Below are 22,150 nucleotides of genomic sequence, written 5' to 3'. Positions count from 1 at the left end.
TCTTGCTTGCTGATTTGAGATTTTCATTCTCTGTGAGAAGATGGCTATGCAGCAGGATGATAATCATCAAAGATGAAATAATCATATTTATTTCTGTATTTTTACTGGGAGCTATGATTCATTATTTACTAGAACGTCAGTGACGGTTTGCTGCCACATTCAGCAATCCACTGCATCAAAACCCACCTTCCCGTGGGCCTTCAGAATGGAGAGTTACATTAATTCGCAATGAGTTGGCGGAAGGACTCACTATTGAGTATTTTCAATGACGTTGTTTGAACACGTGGTATAAATTTCATAATAGCTTTCACTCGAAGCCTAATCCTAAGAAATATCGCATGTGGATTATACCAAAGATAGACGCAAAGTACTGGAGTAACTCAGCGGGTCAGGCAGCATCTCTGGAGAAAAGGGATAGGTGACATTTCGGGTCAGGACCCTTCCTCAGAATGAGTGTGGGAGGGGGAGGGGGGGAAACTGAAGCCCCTCCCCCCTACATTCAGCCTGAAGAAGAGTCCTGGCCCGAAATGTCATCTGTTCTTTCTGAGCAGAGATGCTGCCTTACCTCCTGAGTTACTCCAGCATCTTGTGTAAACCAGCATCTGCAGTTCCTTCTTATCACAAGTGGATTATCCTGTTTGAGGGATACAGTAACATAATGGTTAACTTACTGGATCAGTAAAACTATGAATTAAATAAACTATTAATAAACTATTAAACAGTAAAACTGTTATTTAAACTATTCATCTGAGGACATGTCTTAAAATTCTACATTTATAGCATGGGCGAATTAATATGTAAATAATTACATCAATCTAGAACGTAAAAATATCACTCATGCTAACAATGAAAGTCATGGATGGTCATGAAAATAATTTGGTTTATCAAAGTTTCTGCCTAGTTTGGTCTGTGTATTGAAGGCAGACTTGCATACATTGAATACTCTTAACAGGCCCATGAAAAAGTTTACTGGCCTTTCCCGTTTACAGGGGGAAATTAGAAATGGATAATAAAACGGTTAATTTTTGCATACTGTTAATATTCGCATCCCATAAATGAATAACCCAAAGGAAAATAGCTTTAGCATTAAAGTCTGAAGAAGGGTCTCAACCCGAAACACCACCCATTCCTTCTATCCAGAGATGCTACTCAAGCATTTTGTGTCTATCGTAATCTCCAAGCAGTTGTGAGGTGGGCTAGTTGACTCAGAAGCCCAGGATTATGGAATTGTTGAGAAGTTTTGGCTCGATGTTGGTAAGCTGGAAAGACATGTTGTTCAGCTGGAAAGGGTGCAGAGAAAATTTATGAGGATGTTGCCAAGACTCTGGGGCCTGGATTACAGGGAGGGGGTGCGCAGGCTAGGACTTTATTCCTTTGAGCGCAGGAGGAAGAGGGGTGACCTTATAGAGGTGTATTAGATCATGAGAGGAATACTAGTGCAGATGGGGCATGTTGGTCGGCATGGGAAAGTTGGGCCGAAGGGCCTGATTCCATGCTGTGTGACTCTTTGACTCCATGGATGTGGCTGGCAGATTTGGCTCTCTTGTAGGCAAAGAATGTTGGTGGGGAGAAGATAAGGTGGAGGGGGGGGGGGGGGGGAATATGCGAGGCGCAGGATCCTGCAGGATTGCAGGGTGATTACATGAGGTCACATATCGATTGAGGAAACAATGGGTAGATAATCACAGAGAAAAGAATACAATTACTGATTGTAGATCAACCATATTTATCTCTGTCAATATGACCTTCACCACATAACAGCCACTGATAACAGCCTGCTCCTCCCTTAGTTTAGTCGTCTGTAAGTTGATACGAGAAGTGCAACATTATGTATTGTTCACTCTGCATGGGTTTTAATAAACGCTTTGTGGTTCACCTCATACGTTGTAATGGATTGATTACAAAACACTGAGAGGGAAAGGCAAGTCGCTGCTGGGACAACCCTCTGTTCCTTCGCACACGAGTAATGGTGGAGAGGCACTTGCCTCTTTCCCAAATATTCCTTTGTTCTTCTCTATGGCTAACATTTCCCAACGCCCGGAAAACATTTCTAGCTATACAATACAATACAATACAATACAAACTTTATTGTCATTGTGCAGTGTACAAGTACAGAGACAACGAAATGCAGTTAGCATCTTAACCAGAGTGCATGCGATGGAATAGTAAAACATATAATATATACAGTAATTCAGTAGCGGTAGTGGAAATTCCGGTGAGCGAGATCAGTCACTGATGAGAGGAGTGCCCGAGGGGGGGTGGGGGGGAGGGGGATGGCAGCAATCACCGAAGCGCAGAGTTAAGTAAGGTAACGACCGCAGGAAAGAAGCTGTTCCTGAACCTGCAAGTCCGGGAACGGAGAGACCTGTAGCGCCTCCCAGATGGGAGGGTAAACAATCTGTGGTTGGGGTGAGAGCTGTCCTTGACGATGCAGCGCGCCCTTCGCAGACATCGCCTACTCTGGATAGTCTCAATGGAGGGGAGTGAGGAACCGGTGATGTGTTGGGCAGTTTTCACCACCCTCTGCAGTGCTTTCCGGTCGGAGACAGAGCAGTTGCCATACCATACTGTGATACAGTTAGTAAGGATGCTCTCGATAGTGCAGCAGTAGAAGTTCACCAGAATCTGAGGAGACAGATGGACCTTCTTTAGTCTCCTCAGGAAGAAGAGATGCTGGTGAGCCTTCTTGATCAGTGTTGAGGTATTGTGGGTCCAAGAGAGGTCATCAGAAATGTTGACACCCTATGGTTTAGTTAAAAATGACTGAAAAGCCTTTGTAAAACATTGAATGTTCTAGCTCCAAGGTATGAACTAGTTGGCCCAGGATGGCCATGGGGAGGCCTCAATCAAGAAATGGGAATTCAAAGTATTACATTCCTCCAAACCCGAACTCACCCACTTTTACAGGTTTAAAATCCCCTTCAACAATATTGAGCTGGAGTCTTTATAATGCTACATTGTACAAATGATTTTCTATTATGGTGACGTAATATCATTGCAGGTGATCAAATCATGATATTTATTTCCCATAAATTGAAATACATCATTAGCTGAGTTCATAAGGTCATAGGACATTGAAACAGAATTAGGCCATTCGGCTCACCGAGTCTGCTCTGCCATTCAATCATGGCTGATCTATCTTTCCCTCTCAACCCCATTTTCCTGCCTTTTCTCTTTAACCTTTGACGCCCCTACTAATCAAGAAGCTACCAATTTCCGCCTTAAAAATACCGACTGACTTGGCCTCTACAGCAGTCTGTGGTAATTAATTCCACAGATTATTACCCTCTGGCTAAAGAAATTCCTTCTCAGTGTTAGATGATAGAAAATTATATTTAATGGATCTAATCAATGATTATTCTTTCGAGTCTGGAGAAGGGTCCCGACCTGAAACATCACCTATCCATGTCCTCCAGAGATGCTGCCTGACCTGCTGAGTTACTCCAGCACTTTGTGTCCTCTGCTAGATTTCAGCATCGTAATTCCTTGAGTCTCCATTATTCTTTACCAAGCTGACCACACACAGTGCCCTTGTCATGTGCAAAACCAGCAATTTTGTAGAGTGAAATGTGATGGCAGAAATGGAGAAAATGTGCTAGGTGACTACTGAGATACATGAAAGTATTTTTCTAGCCAAGTAGGCACAGTTTTCAATTTTACTAAATAAAAAACAAATATATCTGAGTCACTTATTTATAAGGTGTTCGTGTTCAAACAGTTTGAGTATGATCACGGATATATATCTCGATATGGTTTGTTAAACAAGCAGTGATGGCAATAACTGATCTATGAAACAGTGTTTATTTGTACTCAAACGGAACTAATTTCGATACTCTTAATCCATGCAACCATGGAAACCTATAAGGAGATTTAACCTTAAATCCCTAGCTTCTAAAAAAAAGTGAAACGGTAGATTCTCATTAAATTTGTATCTGTATATTAATGACTCTCAGAATCACAGCAGGGAAACAGACCCTTCAGCCCAACTCGACCCATGACCCACTAAACTAACATTTGGTCCATTTTCCTCTAAACATTTCCTATGCATACACCTGCCTCAACTACCTCCTCAGGCAGTTTGTTCCATATACCCACCTCAGAGTGAAAAGGTTGCCCACCAGATTTGTAATAAATCTTACTCCTTTCACTATTATTTCCCTTATTATGGGTACAAGGCTCTGTATATTCACGCCATTTAATCCCCCTTTTTATTTTGATGCACTGTATTTTTTGATTCCCCTACTGTGAGTGAAAATGAAAGTGCTAATTTTTATAGTACATTTCCTATATTTGTAACATATTAAACCATTTTATTCAGAATTTATTTTATTTACATTTTCAGATTGTATTTATTTGAAATATTTAAACCTCTACTAATTCAGGTGCAGCTGTAACAATGTTCAGAAAATGCACTGACGATATTTAATTTGTAAATGAATACTTTAGATAATAAAGATAGGAATTTTATGAAAACCAAGGAATACTACATCAGCGCTGCCCCTTTGAAGAAAATTAGACTTTAGACTTTAGAGATGAGGTGTGGAAACAGGTCCAGGGTAAACAGATTTACTGTGAACACATTACAATGATGTCAGGCAGCATAATCCCCTACTAATACTTGAGACCTGGCATCTCATTCACTGGTTGTTGTCAACCAGGACAATTTTTCAGTACTTCTCTAGTTTCTATTAAAAGGCAGTAATAATAAAAGGAGTGTTTAAATGTTGTTTATATTTGATTTACAGAATTTGTGCATCGCCAGCAAGGCCAAGATTCATTGTCCCTCTCTAATGGGCCTTAAAATGTGGTGGAGAGCAATTGTCAAATCATGCACTCCTTTTGTGAAGGTAAAGGTTGGGTGGCAAATTCCAGGATTTAGATTGTTTGAAGATAAATTTCCAATAAATATAATGTGTGGCCGCTTTTAAAAATGAGGATAGTGCATCGATATCTCTCCCCTATCTCCGGACAGAACAAGGATAGAGTTCCCCTGGTCTTCACCTTTCATGCCACCAGCTATCCCCTTATGCACGGGCAGAATAAAGATACTTTCCCTGGACCTCACCTTTCACCCAACCTCTGCATCAACACATCATTCTCTGACATTTCTGCCACCTAATGATCCCACCAATAGTCACATCACCACCACTTTCTGCTTTCCATAGAGACCGCTCCCTCTGTACGTTTCCGCATGTAAGGTACATTAATTAACTATTAAATATCATATACAGCAGGGATGAGGGCTATCATGGACATTTTAGCAACAGACTTCCTCTATTTCATCAGAGGTTCCTTCACCTCTCCCTGCAGGGCTCTTGGATGTTTCATCCAGTACGATTGGCCCTTCCTATCTGCAGTAGTTGTTGTGATATTGCTGGGACTACTTTGTGTATCCAAGAACTACTTTGTGTGGCTGTGTATATGTGATGGGTGTGATTAGGCAGTCACTCTGGATCCAGGCGGCCTTGGAATAAACAGCCTGGAGTACAAGCTGCACCATGATAACATCTTAAACATGTGCACTCGTGGTCCATCCAGAGTCACAATAAAGGTACAACAGGTACCGGACCACGAAGAACAACATGGTGGCAGCGGCTTGGTGTTTCGCCTAGGGAGGGAATGAAGCATGCCCGAGCAGAAAAGGTTAAAAAGAAGAAAAAAAAGCAGAAAAAAAAAGCCCTGAAGGGAAACAAAACAAAAGAAAAGTTTCCAGCTCGTTACGGGACGTTTGGAGTGCATCCCGACAGGGCCAGTGTGAGTTGGTATAGTTACCTGCTCAGTAGTCGGCGCCGAGTTGCCGACGTGACGCTGCAAGCTGCTGGGGGAGGTGCGTGTAGGCCCACGTCGCGCCCCAGCACCTGTGTAGGCCCAAAATTAGAAGCCTGCGACTGCTTCGCGGGGGAGAGACCGGGAGACCCGACACACACGGAGATGTGCGGTGACCGGGGAAGACCGGGAGACCCGACACACACGGAGATGTGCGGTGACCGGGGAAGACCGACACCCATGGAGGTGTGGGGCAACTGTAGGAGACCGGGAGACCCGACACACACGGAGATGTGCGGTGACCGGGGAAGACCGACGCCCATGGAGGTGTGCGGCGACCGGGAGAGCCCCGGAGGCCGACACCCACGGAGGTGTGCGGCGACCGGGAGAGCCCTGGGGGAGGCTGACACCCACGGAGGTGTGCGGCGACCGGGAGACCCGACACCCACGGAGGTGTGCGGTGACCGGAAAGACCGGGAGACCCAACACCCACGGAGGTGTGCGGTGACCGGGGAAGACCGACACCCACGGAGGTGTGCGGCGACCGGTAAGACCGACACCCACGGAGGTGTGCGGCGACCGGGGGAGGCTGACACCCACAGAGGTGTGCGGCGACCGGGAGAGCCCTGGAGGAGACCGACACCCACGGAGGTGTGCGGCAACCGGGAGAGCCCCGGAGGAGACCGACACCTACGGAGGTGTGCGGCGACCGGAGGCGAGTCGGCGACCGGAGGGACCGACCACCCGCGGAGGTGCAGTGGCCGGTAAGGCCGAGGCACTGCGTACTTACCCAGGCGCGTCGACTGTAGAGTCGGGAGGCCCTGGGCCCGAGGCAGCGGCAGCGCGTTCGAATTTGAGCGGCAGCTGCCGGGAGCACCTGTGGGCGGGGCCAGCGGCAGCGCGTTCGAAAAGTTGAACGGCAGCTGCCGGGGAGCACTTGTGGGCGGGGCTAGCGCACCGCGATTACAGCAGTGCCAGCCCAACAGTGGGAGCCCAGCAGTGCCAACCCAGCAGTGCCAGCCCAGCAGTGGGAGCCCAGCAGTGCCAACCCAGCAGGGCCAACCCAGCAGTGCCAGCCCAACAGTGGGAGCCCAGCAGTGCCAACCCAGCAGTGGGAGCCCAGCAGTGCCAGCCCAGCAGTGGGAGCCCAGCAGTGCCAGCCCAGCAGTGGGAGCCCAGCAGTGCCAACCCAGCAGTGGGAGCCCAGCAGTGCCAGCCCAGCAGTGGAAGGCAAATCATGGTGGTGGAGCATCTAGAGCCTACACTACGTTTGATCTACACAGCACGTCTTCTTGAGGGGAAGATATGGATCAAAATGAATATTTTGTGTTTAATGACCTGTGTAGTGATATGTGTAGTGAAAGCTTAATGTATTATATTTGATGTTTTTGTATAAATGTATATATCTGTGGAGTGACCACACGGAGTGAGTGACCACCCGGAGATGAGTGACCACCCGGAGATGAGTGGCCACCCGGAGATGAGTGACCACCCGGCGATGAGTGAAATTCCGCAGAGGAGTGACCACCATGATGGCGAAAAAAGCAATTGTGTTTAATTGTGTTTAGTTGTGCTATTGATTTTGTTTGCAAATAGCAATGGTGTTTTGGTTTTGTTTGTTAAATATATTTTAGCCCTCGAATGGTAAAGAAAACAATTTTATATAAGACAAGGGGGATGTTGTAATATATAAGACAAGGGGGATGTTGTGATATTGCTGGGACTACTTTGTGTATCCAAGAACTACTTTGTATGGCTGTGTATATAAGTGATGGGTGTGATTAGGCAGTCACTCTGGATCCAGATGACCACGGAATAAACAGCCTGGAGTTGAGCTCCAGCATTGTAACCTTTTATACACGTGTACTTGTGGTCCGTCCAGAGTCACTAAAGGTACAACAGGTACCGGACCACGAAGTACAACAGTAGTGAAGTAAATATCTCTGGATTGTAGCATTCTGCAATGCCCATTTGAACAATATTCAGTTGGGGTGGCACGGTGGGGCAGTGGTAGAGTTGCTGCCTTATAGCACCAGAGACCCGGGTTCGATCCTGACTACAGGCGATGTCTGTACGGGGTTTGTACATTCTCCCTGTGACCTGCTTGTGTTTTCTCTGGGATCTCTGATTTCCTCCCACATTCCAAAGACGTACAGGTTTGTAGGCTAATTTGGTAAAATTGTAAATTGTCCCTAGTGTGTGTAGGATAGTGTTAGTGTGCATGGATCTCTGGTCGATGCGGACTCGGTGGACCGAAGGACTTATTTCCACGCTGTATCTCTAAACTGAACTAAAATTCACCTTTTCTAAATTTCCCTCTGAAGTAAATCTCACCCATCCCCATATTTTCTGTATAAGAAAATAACTGCAGATGCTGGTACAAATCGATTTATTCACAAAATGCTGGAGTAACTCAGCAGGTCAGGCAGCATCTCGAGAGAGAAGGAATGGGTGACGTTTCAGGTCGAGACGGGTCGGGTCGTTTCGGGTCGGGTCTGAAGAAGGGTCTCGACCCGAAACGTCACCCATTCCTTCTCTCCCGAGATGCTGCCTGACCTAATGAGTTACTCCAGCATTTTGTGAATAAACCCATATTTTCTGTACTTTTGTCCACTCATTTAACCTAACCATATCCTTTTGCAAACTCTATGTTCTCCTCACAGCTTGTACCTCCGTTTATCATCATCAGAACGGGCTACAACACACTAATCTTTAAATCTAAATCATTAATTTACATTGTAAATAGATAAGAGCCCAGTACTTATCCCAGTAGCCTCCCATCAATTACAGTTGCCGATTTATCCGGGCTCTTTTTATTGGAGAAATTACTCAATATGGTACAATATAATAAAGTTGCCTGACAACATTAGGGGTCATAGCATTAGGGTTAATTAGAGGATTCGTGAAACTCAAGTCTGTAAACACAATGCACATAGATAACATGTAATAAACAAAACAAAAATTAATTAATAACCATAGTACCAGTGTAGAAAAACCACAAGTCCATAGGCAGGCAATCCATTGAAGTTCATAGATGTGGTTAGTGTTGGGTGCTGTTCAGAAACCTGATGGTTGTCAGGAAGAAGCTATTCTTGAACCTGGTGGTTGTGGTTTTCAGACTCCTGTACCACCTTCTTGAAGGTAGGAGTGAAATGAGAGCATGGCCAGGGTTATATTTGATGATACCTCCTACTGATCCACATAGATTCATAGTATGGATGCATTTTATACAGTAAATTTCTGAATAGATTGCCGCGCATCAGGTGCTCTAAACAATTCCAATTGGGAAACTATGCAATAACATAATGAACGTATTAATAGTGGAAAATTGGTCCCAGGACAACTACAAATATTCTGCCAGTCCACTAGAGGGTGCTGCGTTTGGATCCTGAAAATGGACAAGGTTGCTGCAGAATCATGGATATTCTCTGCAAGAATGAATTGTACAGCAAGTTCTGTTGTAATGGCCATTCTGTTTAATCATGCAAAATTTTCTGAATTGTTGTCTAGTAGACCACGAGTTTTACTGTTCCGTATTGGGACATATGACAAAAAAAGCACTCGACTCTCTCTCACTCTCTCTCTTGGAATGAGATCCTGATACGCAATGAGATCCTGATACGCAATTCCTCATTTAACTAAACACTTTGAAAACAGCAGGGAATTTCAACATTAATGTCTGCCTTCACGGAGAGCTAGCTCTTTCAGGACAGGAAGGAGGATGAGGGGCGATCGTAAAGAGGTGGATAAGCTAATGAGAGGAATAGATAGAGTAAATGCGCAGCCTTTCACCCAGAGCAGGCGAATTGACAACCAGATGACATAGGTTTAAGGTGAGGGGGGGAAAGATTTAACAGGTACCTGAGGAGCAACTTTTTTTGTACGCAGAAGGTGGAAGGTATATAGAACGAGCTGCTTGAGGAGGTAGTTGAAACTGGTACTATTACAATGTTTAAGAAACATTTAGACTGGTACATAGATAGGATAGGTTTAGAGGGACATGGACAAAAACACAAGCAGGTGGGATTAATGTAGATGGGGCATGTTGGTCAATGTGGGCAAGTTGGCCGAAGGCCCTGTTTCCACGCTGTATGAGCCAATGACTCTAAGTACTCCATATTGTGAATCTTTATCATCAGGAGAGGACTATTTCCCAGTACATTCCCTATTTCCCTTGATTCCCGTGATGCCTATAAATATATCAAACGCTGTTTTGAGTGAAGATAATCACCAAGCTTCCATATCTGTCGGGGAAATAAATGTTTCCTCATCTAAGTCCTAAAGAGAGTGTACCATATTCTCAAATAGAACCTAATGGTCCTAGACTCTTCAGTTGAGGGAACATATTTTCTGCAATTGGCCAGTTAAATCTTTTAAGAATTTTGTGAACTTTTGTAAACTCAGAGATAAGTCAGAACCATTTGCACATCATTCACGTTTAATACAAGCATGTGTATTCTATGCTCCTTCATTTAGTCGAGTCCAGTCTATTATTGTTAATTTTGCACGTTGTTACATTTCTAAAGCTCTTTCTTGCATTTCTACTTCGATTATTTCTCCTTGCTGTGAGCCACACAAAGATTGGAACTGTAGATGCAAGAGGTCTTTATACAGCATGACAAGCAGGTATTATGGAAGGATCACACAGATAAATCTTCAAGGAATCTCACTGAACTTAAAGTACTATGACGTTTTATATTCTTTACGCACAAATATAACAGCAGGTGCTTCAATGCAGTTTCAGCTTCAACATTTTAGATAGGGGGAAATGGCTCTGTAAAAGTACATATTAACAATAGGAGGTATATCGCAAATGAACAAGAGTGCCTTTGTGATTCAGACCCCTTTGTGGTGAATTTGAACACGCAAAACCGTCTTCTTTTGCCGCAGATGTAATACAAATGAATTGCGGGTGCTTGTTTATACCAAAGATAGGCACAAAATGGCGGATTACCACAGTGGGTCAGGCAGCATCTCTGTTGAAAATGGCTTGGGAACGTTTCAGGTCGGGATCCTTCTTCAGACCACCTGAAGAAGGGTCCCAACCTGAAACATTACCTATTCATTTTCTCCAGAGATGCTTCCTGAACCGCTGAGTTACTCCAGCATTTTGTGTCTTTCTGTTGCTACAGTTTGGTGAAGGGTCCAGACCCTGAAATGTCACACATCCATTTCCTCCCCAGATGCTGCCTGACCTGCTGAGTTCCGCCAGCACTGAGTTTTGAGCCATCTTTTGCCACTGCGTTGAGAGATGGCTCCATGCAGGCAATGTTATTTATTTAAGCAGCAATCTTTGTTCTAGATGGAAGATTGGTTCTTGATTGTATTAACTGGCTGCTGCCCCCTTAACTCTTAAAGGAAGTGAGTCGCCTAACAATCCCTAACACTCCCAGTTCCTGGCATCCTTCACCTCTTGGTTGTGGAGTGAAAGTGCATCACGGCTGTGAAACAACCTGAATATGATTCTGTGCTTCACATATTGCTACAGGGAAAGTGGCAAGGAATGAGAGTGGTGTACTTGCATCCGAACTAGGACACTGTTAAGGGATGTTCTTGTTTGTGCAAGACCATGCCATTGGTATGTACAGATAGACACAATGCAATGGAGTAACTCAGCGGGTGAAGCAGCATCTCTGGAGAAAAGGGATGGGTGACATTTCAGGACAGGACCCTTCTTCAGACCCTGAAGAAGCATCCCAACCTGAAATGTCACCCATCCTTTTTCTCCAGGGATGCTGCCTGTCCCACTGAGTTACTCCAGCTTTTTGTGTCTATGTGCAATTCTTTGTTTCTACCACTGGCATGCAGCTGGCTTCTGACATAACAATATAGAGTGTTAATGAGCAACTAAAAATGATTTGCTCAGAACCAAATGTATTACATTTAATGCCAAGTTGTTGGCTTTCCATGCACCTCTGTGAAGAATATCATTGAAATGATTTATTGCAACACAAACATGATTTGGGATTGTTTTGAAAACACTAAAACACAATTGAGAGAGGAGCTTCGGTCTTTTATAACCAGTCATTAAAAATCTATAAAATAAAAAGTTCTTGCACAGTTGACAACTGGAAAATGGGTGGATTGACATTTTAAATGATTAGATTGCATCTCTGCTCTGGAGCCAGAAACTGTGACCAATTTGTGTGACTGCGTGACTCAACAAGAGACAAGGACTCCTTACAAAGAGGTATTTATGCAGGTCAGATCTCAATTGCCTTGGGACTGACCTGCCATTTTCCTACCAGGTCCATCATGGTAGGCTGATCCAGAAGATGGGATTCATGGAGACTTAACAGATTGGATTCATTAGTCTGTGACTAATGGTGCTGGGACCTTTTGTTTTGTTGTGATTATATATAAATGGTTTGGATGTAACTGCGGATGGTGCATTTGCAGATGACACAAACATTGATGGAGTTGAGGACAGTGAGGGATGCTGTCAAAGGATTCGGCAGAATATAGTCTGAGGAAGGGTCTTGACCTGAAACGTCACCCATTCCTTCTCTCCAGAGATGCTGCCTGTCCCGCTGAGTTACTCCAGTTTTTTGCATCAATCTTCTGGATATAGACCAGTTGGAAATGTGGGCAGAGAAATAGCAGATGGAGCTTAATCTGGACTAGGGTGAGGTATTGCACTTTAGGAGGTCAAATGTAAGGTGAAAATATACAATATATGGCTAGACCCTTTGGAGAATTGGGATGCTGAGTTGGGAAGTCATGTTACAGCTATATAAAACTCAGGGTTTTTCGGTTTCATTGAAAGGAGCATTTTGAACTTCGATACTGAGGAATAGGGAGATAAAAGTGAGAGCAAAACACAAAGCACTGGAGGAACTCAGCGGGTCAGGCAGCACCTGCGGAGAGAATGGACAGGTGATGTTTCGACTCAGAAGTTCTGACTTGAACGTAACCTGTCCATTCCCTCAACAGATGCTGCCTGACCCGCTTAGTTCCTTCAGCACTCTGTGTTTTGCTCAGGATTCCTGCATCTGCAATTCCTTGAGTCTGGATGAAAGGGAGATGTAGTATCACTTCTGCTTTGCTTCAATCTTAGACAATAGACAATAGGTGCAGGAGTAGGCCATTCAGCCCTTCGAGCCAGCACCGCCATTCAATGCGATCATGGCTGATCACTCTCAATCAGTACCCCGTTCCTGCCTTCTCCCCATACCCCCTCACTCCGCTATCCTTAAGAGCTCTATCCAGCTCTCTCTTGAAAGCATCCAACGAACTGGCCTCCACTGCCTTCTGAGGCAGAGAATTCCACACCTTCACCACTCTCTGACTGAAAAAGTTCTTCCTCATCTCCGTTCTAAATGGCCTACCCCTTATTCTTAAACTGTGGCCCCTTGTTCTGGACTCCCCCAACATTGGGAACATGTTTCCTGCCTCTAATGTGTCCAATCCCCTAATTATCTTATATGTTTCAATAAGATACCCCCTCATCCTTCTAAATTCCAGTGTATACAAGCCCAATCGCTCCAGCCTTTCAACATACGACAGTCCCACCATTCCGGGAATTAACCTAGTGAACCTACGCTGCACGCCCTCCATAGCAAGAATATCCTTCCTCAAATTTGGAGACCAAAACTGCACACAGTACTCCAGGTGCGGTCTCACCAGGGCCCGGTACAACTGTAGAAGGACCTCTTTGCTCCTATACTCAACTCCTCTTGTTATGAAGGCCAACATTCCATTGGCTTTCTTCACTGCCTGCTGTACCTGCATGCTTCCTTTCATTGACTGATGCACTAGGACACCCAGATCTCGTTGAACTCCCCCTCCTCCTAACTTGACACCATTCAGATAATAATCTGCCTTTCTATTCTTACTTCCAAAGTGAATAACCTCACACTTATCTACATTAAACTGCATCTGCCATGTATCCGCCCACTCACACAACCTGTCCAAGTCACCCTGCAGCCTTATTGCATCTTCCTCACAATTCACACTACCCCCCAGCTTAGTATCATCTGCAAATTTGCTAATGGTACTTTTAATCCCTTCGTCTAAGTCATTAATGTATATCGTAAATATACATGGGATATCGTATATCGTAAATCTTGCATGGGATACCTCCCATTAGCTATTTTATCAAGTTCTTATAGGAAAGATACTGCCACATAGTGCTGTATTATGTTTAGTTTTTTAGTTTAGAGATGTGGGAACAAGTCTTTCGGCCCACTGAGTCCGCGCCGACAAGCGATCACCCTTACACTAGTTCAATGTTATCCCAGTTTCGCATCCTACATACTAGGGGCAACTTACACAAACCAATTAACCTCCAAACCTGTACGTCTTTGGAATGTGGGAGGAAACCGGAGCACCCGGAGAAAACCCAAGTGGTCACAGGGAGAACGTCCAAACTCTGTACAGGGAGCCCCCGTAGTTGTGCTGAGGGCCCGATGACAGCTGACCTTCCCCTGCTTGTTTTGTTTCCTCTCCCAGTTATTGAGAGACACCTGGTCTTGCAGGAAGAGGGGCAATGAGTCAGCATGTGGTTCTTGTGATTAATTATACAAGTGTGGGAGCTTGTTTCGTCTCGTGTGCATTTCGGGAAGGTGACATTTAGGCAAGATAAGGAAGTGGTGCGCTGTAATAAAGTGGTTCCTGCGTGAAATGTAAGAGCAACTAAAAAAAGAAAGTTTTCCCTGTTTTTGTTTTTAACCAGTATCGCGTTTGAACCAGTTGTGAAGGCAAAGGCTGCAATTCTGTAAGCTTAGACTGAGAAGAGAATTGATGCAGCGTGCCTCAATGAATAAAGGAAAAACATGTGAAGAAGGGGAAGTATAGGAGCTAGGTCATATGAAAACAAAATCACATATTTTCTCCGTTATTTAACTTTTTGCGGCATCGCATTCATGTTTTGAGGATGATAATGAGGAAAGACTTTTTCAGTCAGAGAGTTGTGAATCTGTGGAATTCTCTGCCTCAGAAGGCAGTGGAGGCCAATTCTCTGAATGCATTCAAGAGAGAGCTAGATAGAGCTCTTAAGGATAGCAGAGTCAGGGGGTATGGGGAGAAGGCAGGAACGGGGTACTGATTGAGAATGATCAGCCATGATCACATTGAATGGCGGTGCTGGCTCGAAGGGCCGAATGGCCTCCTCCTGCACCTATTGTCTATTGTCTATAATAACAATATTGATGGTTTAAAACATAGAACAGTACAGCACAGGAACAATGTTTGTGCCGAACATGATGCCAGGTTACACTGATCTCATCTACCTGTGAGCCATATCCCTCTATTCCCTGCATTTCCATGTGCCCATCTAAAAAACCCTTAAACGCCACTGTTGTAACTGCCTCCACCATCAGCCCTGCCAATGCGTTCCAGGTCCCCATTACCCTCTGTGTAAAATACATGCCCACACCACTCCATTAAACTTTCCCCCTCTCACCTTGTCGCCGTGTCATTTAGTGTTGGACATTTCCACTCAGGGTAAAAGGTTCTGTCTACCCCACTCACGCCTCTCATCATTTTATATACTTCTATCAAGTATCCCCGCAACGTCTGTTTCTGTCACATCTTTCCAGACCTGATGAAGGATTGTTGACCTGCAACATTAACTCTCTTTCTCTCACCATGAAGAGTGGAACGATGAACATTTCTAACACCTGCTGCTTTCATTTGTGTTGCTGCAACTACCTGGAAAGGGAGACATTTCACACTGAGCTAAATTGAATCGCTGCACTCTGCAGCTCCACCAAATCTGTATTCTTAAACCAAATTCCAAACGGCACAAATAAATTGAGCAGATTTAAATCACGTTGCTCTATGAGGTGCAAACGCATGATAATTAGGCATCAGCCCTGTGGAAATTACATCCTGCAAATTGATGATCTGTGAATCAAGCATTCGCTGCTCGCTTCTGATTTTCAAAATAATGACTACCTATTAAAATGGTTTGGGCACGTCACTGATTATATAAGCTCTTGGCTTGATTGTTGTTTTCATTTTGTGTCACACACTCATTTGTGCAGCATGCAAAATAAACTGATGGAGCGGTACAGCAACTTAAGATGCCAAGCCGCATAATTTATGCCTTTCAACACCATTTAACTGTTGGATTTATGTTTTATTTTGGAAACAAATAGATCTCTCAACACATTTGAACTGACAGGGTAATCTTTTCCTGAGGGAAAAGTATTCTGCTGCAAAACCAGCAAGTCATCTCATAGCATGTCCACGTTGTTTCACTATAACTTGATATGTCCTGACAGTATAATTTAAGCAACAACTTCCACTTACAAAGCACCTTCGACACAGCAAAAAGGTGCAAAGACTCTTTCGGAAACATCTATCAAATGAAACAAAGTGCGACGTCAAGCCACATAAGGAGATATTAGGGCAGATGAACAAAAACTCGGCAAAGGGGCCCACAGCTAAACCTCGCGGCCAAGCTCGCGGCTAAAGTAGCTTGGCCGCGAGGTTTAGCTGTGGGATTTCAGAGCTTAGAGCCTTAGCATTTGAGGATACAGTCTCGAATGGAGAAGCAATATTATCTCTGAATGAGAAGAAAAGGCAATATCAAAGTGCTCATTTCAGGCGGTTACAAGGCTGGAGAAGATTTGTGATCGAGTGGGATAAAGCCATGGATAGAGGCCATCGAGATTTGATTTAAATTACTATCTCTTCGAAAATAAATTAATTTAAAATTATTCAAGACTTTTTTTGTCACTTGAGGAAGTAGTCATTAAGAAATAACTGTCTAGAAATTCTTTCACTTTGTGCGATGTTTTTGTGCCTTTTGCAAAGAAATGTAATCTTAAACCTTAAGTATATCTGTGGCACTGTGGCGCAGCAGTAGAGCTGCTGACATAGCATCAGACACCCGGGTTCGATCCTGACTTCGGGTGCTGTCTGTACGGAGTTCGTATGTTCTCCCGGTAGCTTTTCAGAAGATCTAGGAGCAGAATTACGCCATTTGGCTCATCAAGTCTACTCCGCCATTAAATCATGGCTGATCTATGCATTTTCGCCAGGTGCTCCGGTTCAAGACACTCCTCACACCTGCACTTGTTTCATATATTCTTATGTTCTCCTGAATTACCTTCAGATCATTTAATATATTAAAAGCACCGCTTAGATCAAAGTAGTGTTTGAGATGAGTAGACTAAATGATCATTCACAAACATATAATTTTTCAAAGTTACTCTCATAAAATTAAATCTAGTGTACGATCCCTTCTACCTCCCGTCACTTAACTTCTCTCCGAGGACAGGATGGTCCTTCCATCCAAAGACGGACATGCTGGAGTAACTCAGCGGTACAGGCAGCATCTCTGGAGAGAAGGAATGGGTGATGTTTCAGGGTCGAGACCATTCTTCAGATCATCCTTACTTCTATTCCCATTGAATATAGCACATTGTGCATGTCCCATCTGTTTCTCATTTCTGAGTTGTTTTTCCACAAGTATTAGTTTTTATAATGACAATAACCTCAAGTCCTCTTTTTATTGCTGTAATATCCTCTTTCCTGTATTAAGATTGCATGCCTTCCTAAAATACTCTAAGAGATGAGAGAGGAATTTAAAATGCTTTGGACGGAGTTGAGTTAGGAAATAACTGACGGCTAGAGGGGAAGTCTCTAAGTACGAGAACCAAGCATAATAGCTACATTTAAATAACCTTTTCTTTCTCTTTGTACTACTTGGTTCTAACTTCCTTCTTCCTTGTATCTCATTAAAAAAAACAAGCTACAGTGCAACCAGATCCCTGTTCAGTGTTAGTGTGATTACCTCTCATTATTGGGGAAGAATACCAGCTGGCAGTGTAGTGTCAGAGGAATTCTGCTCTAGGTGTCTTTACCCAAGAAATTAGGCTACTGTTGTCCCTAACCTATTACTTCGATAAACACATCCAGAGCAGAACTCCTACATCAAATGTACCTCATCATTAGAAATTACATGGCACTGCAAAAATTGTGAAGAAGCAAAAGATGCACACACACTTAAAAGTTAGAAATGGACATTGTTTTTTGTGCACTTCAAAAGAATGCAGTGATCTACAAAAGTGACAATGCTTATTCAGAGAAGATAGAGACAAAATGCTGGAGTAACTCAGCGGGACAGGCAGCATCTCTGGAGAGAAGGAATGGGCGTCTGAAGGGCCTCGACCCGAACCGTCACCCATTCCTTCTCTCCAGAGATGCTGACTGTCCTGCTGAGTTACTCCAGCATTTTGTGTCTCATTTTAGCACTCATAGTCAGCCATGTTTGTCTTCGCACTTTTTTTTACACTGACATTCCTGGTGTCTATACATTCAACATTGCTGGTGTCACACTCAGCAGTGTTAGCACAGTTTGTCAGCAGTGTTTGTCTTTGCACTATTATTGGTTGTTGTTTTTTGTTTATATATATAGATATAACACAAATGGTATGCATAGTATCCTATTGAACCCATAATAAACAACAAAAAAGTTGAGTATATATATATATATAAATTAGTGTATATATAAACATTTTTGTTATTATGGTTTTTACAGAGTGCTACTGTATGTATGTATATACATACATATATATATGTAAACATAGCACTCTGTAAAACTCATAATAACAAAAAGGTTTATATATATGTACATATAAAACTTTTATATTGAGTATATATATCAATAGCTTTGATATGTATGAAGGAACTGCAGATGCTGGGTTAAACCAAAGACAGACTCAGCCTGTCCCGCTGAGTTACTCCAGCATTTTGTGTCTATAAAATTTATATTAAGTATATATACATATATATGTGCACTTTTTTTTATAGTTTATCGGTTCCAGAGTACTATGTTTACATACACACACACACCTGCAGTGCCCTCCATAAATATTTGGGAAAAGACCCATCATTTATTTATTTGCCTCTGTACTCCACAATTTGAGATTTGTAATAGAAAAAATCTCATGTGGTTAAAGTGCACATTGTCAGATTTTATTAAAGGGTATTTTTATACATTTTGGTTTCACCATGTAGAAATTACAGCTGTGTTTATACATAGACCCCCCCCCCCCCCCCCCACTTCAGGGCACCATAATGTTTGGGACACATAGCTTCACAGGTGTTTGTAATTGCTGAGGTGTGTTTATATGCCTCCTTAATGCAGGTACGAGAGAGCTCTCAGCACCTAATCTTTCCATCACCTTTGGAAACTTTTATTGCTGTTTATCAACATGAGTTAAGCCAAAGAAGCCATTATGAGACTGAGAAACAAGAATACAACTGTTAGAGACATCAGCCAAACCTTAGGCTTACCAAAATCAACTGTTTGGAACATCATTAAGAAGAAAGAGAGCACTGGTGAGCTTACGGTAGCGCAGCGGTAGAGTTGCTGCTTTACAGCGAATGCAGCGCCGGAGACTCAGGTTCGATCCTGACTATGGGTGCTGCACGGTAAGGAGTTTGTACGTTCTCCCCGTGACCTGTGTGGGTTTTCTCCGAGATCTTCGGTTTCCTCCCACACTCCAAAGACGTACAGGTATGTAGGTTAATTGGCTGGGTAAATGTAAAAATTGTCCCTAGTGGGTGTAGGATAGTGTTAATGTACGGGGATCGCTGGGCGGCGCGGACTTGGTGGGCCGAAAAGGCCTGTTTCCGCGCTGTATATATATGATATGATATATGATATGATAAGAGAGAAAGAGGGAGAGAGAGAGAGAAAGAGAAGTGGGAGAGGAAGAGAGAGAGAGAAAGAGGGAGGGAGAGAGAGAGAAAGAAGGAGGGAGAGAGAGAAAGAGGGGGAGAGAGAGAAAGAGGGAGAGAGTGAAAGAGGGAGAGAGCGAAAGAGGGAGAGAGAGAAAGAGGGAGAGAGAGAAAGAAGGAGAGAGAGAAAGAGGGAGAGAGAGAAAGAGGGAGAGAGAGAAAGAGGGAGAGAAAGAGGGGGAGAGAGAGAAGAGGGGGAGAGAGAGAAAGGGGGAGAGAGAGAAAGGGGGAGAGAGAGAAAGAGGGAGAGAGAGAGAGAAAGAGGGAGAGAGAGAGAAAGAGGGAGAGAGAGAGAGGCAGTAAAGTTGGACCAGAGCACAGCACCGGGCCTCTGTCTTCTGGACGGAGAGGTAAAATCCGTTTTATGCGGATGACTTGGTTTTGTTGTCTCCCACAGAACAGGGACTGCAGCAACAGTTAGACCTACTCGATGAGTACTGCCAAAATTGGGCCCTGGCAGTAAATCCAAAGAAAACCAACATCATGATTTTTCAAAAAAGACTCAGATGTCAGGAAGACAAATACCAATTCACTCTCGATGGTATCATTATCGAATACACTATGAGCTACACTTACCTTGGTCTAACTGTTGCAGCATCAGGGAGCTTTAGCATGGCAGTGAATGCACTAAAAGAGAAAGCTCGAAGAGCTCTGTATGCAATAAAAAGATTCTACAACATCCAAATTCCAATTAAAATCTGGCTTAAAATATTTGACAGTGTAATTCAGCCCATTGCGCGTTATGGTAGCGAAGTATGGGGTCCACTCAGTCACCAAAGCTATACTAAATGGGAAAAACCCTACATGCGGAACATCCTCCACATCCAAAGGAAAACACCAACAAACGCATGTAGGGCGGAATTAGGTAGATACCCACTTCTTCTTCTTGCGTTTGAGGCAGCAGAAGTTATGAAGCTGCTTCTGCTTCTGCTGTCTTTGTTTGTTGTCGTTCGGAGGTCAGTTGACAGGGCTCACCACGGGAAGGTCGACAACGTGAGCCCCAGATACCCACTGGTAATAAATATACAGAAACGAGCACTACATTTTTGGAATCAGCTTAAATCTAGTCCCCCAGACACCCTCCAGTTCAAAGCCCTCCGAACCCAAGAGAGGAACTCAGAAAAGAGCTCCCTGTGTCAGTTGGTAATGAGACTAACTACTCCTATTCAGTTAAACCTTGAACAGTCTCAGATCAACACTGCTTTCCAATCTCCAGTTAGAGTGAACCAAATTATTTTAAAAAAACAAAGAAACCTATTTGGAACATTGGGATAAAGTAACCAAAAGCCAAAGCAGATTAGAATGTACCGTGCCCTAAAAAGAGATTATAGCAGACTATCTCTCAACTGTTAAAGATATAGCCCTTACCAAGTACAGGCTAAGTGACCACCATTTGGCAGTTGAAAAAGGAAGACAGAAAAGATCTTGGCAACGAAGAGAAAATAGAATATGTGGTCACTGTTTGACAGATGAGGTTGAAACAGAGGTGCACTTCCTCCTAAAATGCAAAAAAATCGACAAAATAAGGAAAACATACTTTGAAAAACTCAGTCTGGCAACCCCAGATTTTAAAGAACTAGATGATATATCAAAACTAAGAATAATCCTTGGCGAAGGAAATACGGCACATCTTGGCGCACAATACGTAACAGCATGCCACAACCTGAGACAGTGAATGACCAACATGTACACATACACGCACACATAAATTGACACTAAGAAAATTAATATTGACTTGCTAAACTTGCTGTACTGTTTACAACTGCAAGAACGAGAGGATGAGATGGAGTTTCTTCCCACAGGCCATCAGGACTGTTAACTCTCATATCACCAGGGACTGTTAATTTACTGTATTAATTTATTTTTCATGTTAAATTTTTTTTCTATTCTGTTTGTAGTTTAGCACAATCCACAGACGTTGCCACTTTCATTTCACTGCACATCTTGTATATGTATGTGACAAATAAACTTGACTTGACAATCGATAAAAGGCTATAAATGTATTGCGTGTATATGTACAGGGGCATATCTACCCATGCATTGTATACTTGTATTTATATTCATGCATTTTAAATATGTATGTTATGTTTTATACTTTGGCAATATAATGATATATCTTATGCCAATAAAGTTTTTTTAATTGAAAATTGAGAAAGAGGGAGAGAGAAAAGAGGGAGAGAGAGAAAAGAGAAAGAGGGAGAGAGAGAAAGAGGGCGAGAGAGAAGGGGGAGAGAGAGGGGGAGGAGAGAGGGAGAGAGATAGAGAAAGAGGGAGCGAGAAAGGGGAGAGAGAAAGAGGAAGAGAGAGAAAAGAGGGAGAAAGAGAGAGAAAAGAGGGAGAGAGAGAAAGAGAGAGTGAGGGGGAGAGAGAGTGAGTGGGAGAGAGAGAGAGAGAGTGAGGGGGAGAGAGAGGGGGAGAGAGAGAGAGAGAGTGTGAGGGGGGAGAGAGAGGGGGGGAGAGAGAGAAGGGGGGAGAGAGAGAGGGGGGAGAGAGAGAGGGGGGAGAGAGAGAGGGGGGAGAGAGAAAGAGGGAGAGAGAAAGAGGGAGAGAGAAAGAGGGAGAGAGAAAGAGGGAGAGAGAAAGAGGGAGAGAGAAAGAGGGAGAGAGAAAGAGGGAGAGAGAAAGAGGGAGAGAGAAAGAGGGAGAGAGAAAGAGGGAGAGAGAAAGAGGGAGAGAGAAAGAGGGAGAG

Source organism: Rhinoraja longicauda, chromosome 22, assembly GCF_053455715.1.
Source record: "Rhinoraja longicauda isolate Sanriku21f chromosome 22, sRhiLon1.1, whole genome shotgun sequence".
NCBI classification, from domain to species: domain Eukaryota; kingdom Metazoa; phylum Chordata; class Chondrichthyes; order Rajiformes; family Arhynchobatidae; genus Rhinoraja; species Rhinoraja longicauda.
The sequence above is the reverse complement of the archived record's forward strand: the minus strand, read 5'-3'. Positions refer to the sequence as shown.